The 6,000-nt window shown below is 46.0% G+C and overlaps 1 protein-coding gene across 2 annotated transcripts in view; it reads left to right on the top strand.

Annotated features, from left to right (window-relative positions):
* The first annotated feature begins 1,889 nt into the window (after nucleotides 1-1,889).
* LOC117370751 (plexin-A1-like) overlaps nucleotides 1,890-6,000 on the top strand; it is a 135,450-nt gene continuing 131,339 nt past the window's right edge. The window contains exon 1 of one of the 2 annotated variants that reach the window (XM_033966280.2): nucleotides 1,890-2,069. The gene's annotated coding sequence lies outside the window, so the exon portion shown is untranslated. The remainder of the gene's footprint in view (nucleotides 2,070-6,000) is intronic. The other variant, XM_055221788.1, reaches the window with a different exon arrangement.

Below are 6,000 nucleotides of genomic sequence, written 5' to 3'. Positions count from 1 at the left end.
TTCTTTGTCAGGAAGGTTCCACAGTATGGCATTAAAGCAGACCTATTCTGGACTTTTCAGACCTTTTAACCATGTCATAGATGGTTCATCATTTACTCACCTGAAGTTGTATTTGGAGTGATTCATATTGGACCAGTCTTTAATCTCTTATTTTCAAGATGCCATTTGTAAATCTACCCCCGTCTTGCTCTTACTTAAAAGGTTCAGTATGTAACCTTTCTCCATGGAGACTAACACAGAGGGATTGCTTTGTCTGAATTGTTCCACAGCATGGCATTTTACTTATGTATCTCTCCATGGAGACAAGTCTGCTCAGTGTAAGAAAGCAATAAAGATAGATAAGATGTAGTGATGTAACATCTCCATGGAGACAAGTAGGTAATGACACTCTGCCAGAAAAGTTACATAGTGTCCTGATTGTCAGGTGTTTCCAATCAGAAACACCTGATTGTGTTTGCCCTTTAGACCAATCACACTGTTCCTTGCACCACGAGACCCCGCCCTCCTCCTCACTCTCTCCTTTACTCCTCCAGACCCCGCCCCTCCTCCTCACTCTCCCCTTTAGTCCTCCAGACCCCGCCCCTCCTCCTCACTCTCCCCTTTACTCCTCCAGACCCCGCCCCTCCTCCTCACTCTCCCCTTTACTCCTCCAGACCCCGCCCCTCCTCCTCACTCTCCCCTTTACTCCTCCAGACCCCGCCCCTCCTCCTCACTCTCCCCTTTACTCCTCCAGACCCCGCCCTCCTCCTCACTCTCCCCTTTACTCCTCCAGACCCCGCCCCTCCTCCTCACTCTCCCCTTTACTCCTCCAGACCCCGCCCCTCCTCCTCACTCTCCCCTTTACTCCTCCAGACCCCGCCCTCCTCCTCACTCTCCCCTTTACTCCTCCAGACCCCGCCCCTCCTCCTCACTCTCCCCTTTACTCCTCCAGACCCCGCCCTCCTCCTCACTCTCCCCTCTCCTCCTGGTAGAGCCCAGTGTAGCAGCTCTATCCGAAATGTGACCTTGGGTGGAGTTTAGGTGTTTAATCCCACTTTAAAAGTGCACTATGTAACTTCTCTGGTGCAGGGTCCAGAACCCATCTCCATTGAGATGTTGTTGATGTTCCTTGAAAGTTCCACAGTATGGCATTAAACTTGTCTATATCCAAGAAGATGTGCAAATCTGGGGAGAGGCAACACCGTTCACAGTAAGAACACATGCTTACAAATACAACTCTAAAGCCATACTGTGGAACGGTCAAGGCAAAACAATAACTTCGGCATGGAAACAAGCAGACGGTGGACCCTGGACCAGAAAAGTTACACAGTGCACCTTTAAGAATAATTCAATTAATCAAAATGACAAAGGTAATACTATTTAAAACAGGGGCGTCCAAACTATTCTCATTAACAAAACACAGACAAAGCTGAGGGCCAATTGAGGGCCATGGACTGGTCGCCAGTACAGAGAATACTTCAAATCTGTGTTATTAATACAAGTTAGACTGAACCACTAGACCTTTATTCACGCTTACATCTTCAACAGGACACATTAAATATTTGATACGGGCTTGTTAAAGTAGATTTTCGGAAATGTACAGTAAAAAGTTCTGTTTAAGGTAATATGGGCTGATTCATCTGGAAGCTTGAGGACCAAGAAAAATTGGTCTGAGGGCCGCATTTTGCCCTCGGGCCCTAGTTTGGACATGCCTGATTTAAAAGAATAACCCAGTTTCTGCTCTCCAGTTCCATCTTCCCCGTTTAGTCACGCTTTATGTCACATGCTGTCTGCTCCGGTGCGCCCTCTGTCCGGGTCCACGCGCACTACAGCCACCCTCCCTCCTCCCACTTTACCCTCCCTCCCCCCGGATCTGAGCGAGCTGCATTCCTCGCCTCTCGGTTCCATTCACACGCACAGAGCCGCGGCACAGAGCAGAGCGCACAACACTACTCGGCTTCTGCTGCTACAAAAAACAAAACCAAAAAAAAAACCCACGAACAACAAGCCGAACCCGTGGAAATATCGCTTTAAACTTGTGGATTTTAAAACTATGGGGCGGATATCTGTCTCGAGGATCACTTAAACCCGTAAGTACAGCTCAAACTCCAGCGATAACCCTTCATTTGGTGTGGAAGTTTAGACACGAAACCGGTTGGCAACATTTAACGTTTTTTCGCCCTCGCGCTTCCTCCGTTTGTTGAGTTTGTTCCACCATTACACCGGGTTGTTTCTGAACACTTCTACTACCACAAAAACCTAAAATATCTGCACATTTGTGGCATTTTACGAGGCAGAGAACGCGTTGGTTACATCTGTTTGCCTGCTGGTTTTTTCTCTGTAACTTGGAGCTACCCGCGGTTTCAGTCGCCGCAGAGAATTCCACTTCCAATTTCGTTTCGTAATGCGTCGTAATTCCCGCGGGGAGGAGATCCACCTGGTGCTACCCCGGGCTACACGACCGCACTCCGGGGACGCACTCGTCACTCGACCCCGCTCTCTGGTGCTGCAGCGTGGCGTGTTTGGCTTCCCAAGCACGGCGTAAGCGACTGCGGTAACAACTAAACCGCTTCCAAACTGTGCACAATGCGAGTTTGGACGCATTTTACGCACCGGTGGAGAGGGGAGGCGGGTGGACTTGTACCCGCTCTGACAGGGCACACTTCTCGGACACGTTTTGGCTCGAGTTGTCGTGTCTCTCTGAGTGTGTGTGTGTGTGTGTGCCTCGGAGGAATGCCACAGCGGCTAGCCCTCGTCTGCTGGCAGGTATGCGTCGAGGCTACACAGAACGCAGCTTGGATAAGTGCACGTTTGGAGAGGCCACGGCGCGACTTAACTACGCGCAATTTTACCCTGTTTCACTGCCAGAATTTCCGTGTCGGTTTAAACAGACCTGAGGGATACATTCTCCCAGGAGGGCTAATTTCATTGCCTAAAATCAATTCGTCCATTAGCCTTTGAAATAATTAGAAACAACGTTGTGTGGAGAGACCGCTTATCTGCTAACGAAGCGCACGCATTTTAACGCATGTGTATTTGGTCTAACATTGATTTTTGCCCATTTTTAGCAGCTGTGGAAGCGGCAGCAGCGATGGAGGCGAGGAGAGGTGCGCCCGTGGGTGTGTGGAGTGCGACTCAACACGAACTCGCTGCTCAATTAGCTTCTCGTTATTCATAAAATCACACTTAACCGAATTAGACCTCCCGGTTTGAGGCGCTGGTTCAAATGGATTCGAGCTGTAGAGGCGAGGTTTTCTGGGCTTTTTTTTTTTTTTTTTTTGGAGAGGAATAGGAGTGGACTGAGAGATTATCACTGAGGCTTCAGAGTGAGATCAATAGGCGTTAATACAGTTTGTGGATTGTGGACTGTCTCATTTAAAATGCAGTCTCTATGTATTTACTGCACCGACGTGTTTGCACATCATTTTTGCAGGACTGGAGCAGCACTAGGTTGACAATGGTGCACATTTTGAACCCAAGGAACATATTTTTACGTGGTGTAAAATTGGATTGTTGAAAAGGGTCCAATTAGCAGTATTTGGGCTTATTACAATTAGTCTGAGCTCTTTAGCTGTTTAATATTTTGCACGTTGTATCTTTCAAATGTAAAGTGCAATACCAAATGTGCAAGTCCCCATCAAAGAATGTGTAGTATTAATGTGTATTTACTGAAGTGTGAGCATTTGTTGGACAGGTTTTGTGTCAGTTTTCTATAGATGCAGTGACTCTCAAGCTGTGGCCCTGGTTCTGTTTAAACTCATGTGAAGCTGTAGTCCAGTAACAGTCCTGGTTTAGTCCTAGTCCACATTTCTCTCTACAGAAAATAAGACTTCTTTCTTTAGTCCTGGTTCGGTCCTGGTTCAGTCCTAGTCCACATTTCTCTACACAGAAAATGAGACTTTCTTTAGTTCTGACTTAGTGCCATATTTGACCCATTTTGTTTTTTGGCCTTGTTTAGTCCTGGTTTAGCTCTAGTTAAGTTTGCTTTCAATTAACTTTTGGATTAGTCCTGATTTAGCCCTGGTTCAAACCCAGAACTAAACCTGCACTAGAGCAGGACTAAACCAGGACTAAAACAGGAGCAAACCAAATCTAAATTGGGATTAACTGCAAAGCCAGTCCTGGTTCAGTTCTGGTTCAGTCCTGGTTCAGTCCTGGTTCAGTCCAGGTTTAAACCCCCTCCGCAGTTTCACGGTGCTGTTTGGCGTTGGTTGACATGTTGCGGTGAAATCGCGAATGACATCGTCTGTTCTGTGCCCACTCAAGGCAGCACGCTGCTTTCACATGTAAATGACCTGCTCAAGACCTGCACTCTGTGGCATCAGGTTTAATGTAGGAGGTGGAGCCCAAAACAGCCTGTCAAATCAGTCCTCTATGTGACTGGCTACTGCAGAGCCACTGGGGTTTAAAGAAGTCTTGGTTTAGTCTTGGTTTAGCCCTGTTTTAGTCCTGGTTCAGCACCGATTTAGCCCTGTTTTAGTCCTGTTTTAGTCCCTGTCTTTTTTCAGTCCTGGTTTAGCCCCTTTGTTTCTTCTAATAATGTAACTATTTTGCATAATTAGTTTTTAATTTTTAAGTCCATAAAAGAGTGTACTCCAAATATTTTGACTAGTAAAGTACTTTGTCAACAGTGACGTTTTACATCTGTGTTGCTATCGCCGCTTTTACTACTACTTACTGTTAGAACAAATATTTACTTTTATTTCCATGAGGATAAACAGTTCGGCCACTTCAGTGTACACACAAAACTGCAGTATTGTGTACGTATGTAGTAGTAGTTGTACAAATACAATATGGACCACAAAGTCAACAGGAGTGGCAGAACTAACCAAGCTCCTGTCACTGATTTCTATAGAAGCACTAAACTTTTATTTATGTCCAGTTCAAAATGCAGATTGACATCATTCTCTTAGCAGGTACAGATACTAAAACAGGACCATTGTCAGGACAGAAATGAACGTTTCCTGAACATCTTTAGAATGATGTTGAGCTGTATCTTTCACAAGTATAAGACACATAGACGAGTATACACCCATGGACCACTGTGGGATTACATAGACATAAGGTCACATGGGAATATAAAAGAAAGTACTACCATTTAATGCTGAAAATCTGCTAAAAAAAAAGTGTTTTTATTATCATTGTGGTATCAGTATTGAATCTATGTATTAGTATTTAAATGGAGTCATAAGGGACTGGCAGGTTTCAGTAGATCTCATTTAGATTTCACAAAGTCATTTCTTGAACTTCAGCACAGCCCGAATCAGACACTTGCTGCCCTTTGCCCTCTCTCTCTTTCTCTGTCTCTGTCTCTCTCTTCCTCCCCTCCCTCCCTTATCCCCTTTGCTATCTTCTTTCTCCTTGCCTTGTCTTCGCGTCTTTCTTTCTCACCCTCTGTCTTACCACCCTCTCCCTCACTCCTCCCACCCCTTCCTCTCTCCCCCTTCTCCCCTTCTGCTCTCTCACTAGCTCCCTTCTTCTCTGCTGCTCCCCCTCGTTTCTCTCTCTCTTTCTTCACCTCTCTCTCTGCTTCTGTCTCTCCCTCCCTCCCTCTCTCTCACATGAGCATACCTCTGGACAGTGTGAGGAATGCAGAGGAGGGGGGGGAGCTCCACAAAAAGGCCAGAGCAAAGTGCACATGTCAGCGCCACTACAGAACTAGACCAGGGACTTGGACAGGACTGAAACGAGGGACTGAAACCACGGACCAAACCATGTTTTAATCCCGGACTCCAGGACTTCCTCCCTCCCTCCCTCCTGCTCTGATCTGTATCATAATTACTCCAGAAACGTCCTAAATGAGTCTTGTTTTCTGGCTGTTTTCATGTTGATTCTACACAAGATTTTGCTTTGGCTGAGTTAAGTGAACTTCAGAGGAACCCAAACACGCAGGGCCCATGTCAGACCTCCTCCAAACTGATGCATGGAATAATAACTCTATTGAATTTACCATGTGATTCTAAAACCTGAACCTTTTCATTAGTTTTGGTTTATTAGTTTATCAGGGATCGGCTCCACAAA

Source organism: Periophthalmus magnuspinnatus, chromosome 5 (assembly GCF_009829125.3).
Source record: "Periophthalmus magnuspinnatus isolate fPerMag1 chromosome 5, fPerMag1.2.pri, whole genome shotgun sequence".
Lineage (NCBI taxonomy): Eukaryota > Metazoa > Chordata > Actinopteri > Gobiiformes > Gobiidae > Periophthalmus > Periophthalmus magnuspinnatus.
The sequence above is the reverse complement of the archived record's forward strand: the minus strand, read 5'-3'. Positions and strand labels throughout refer to the sequence as shown.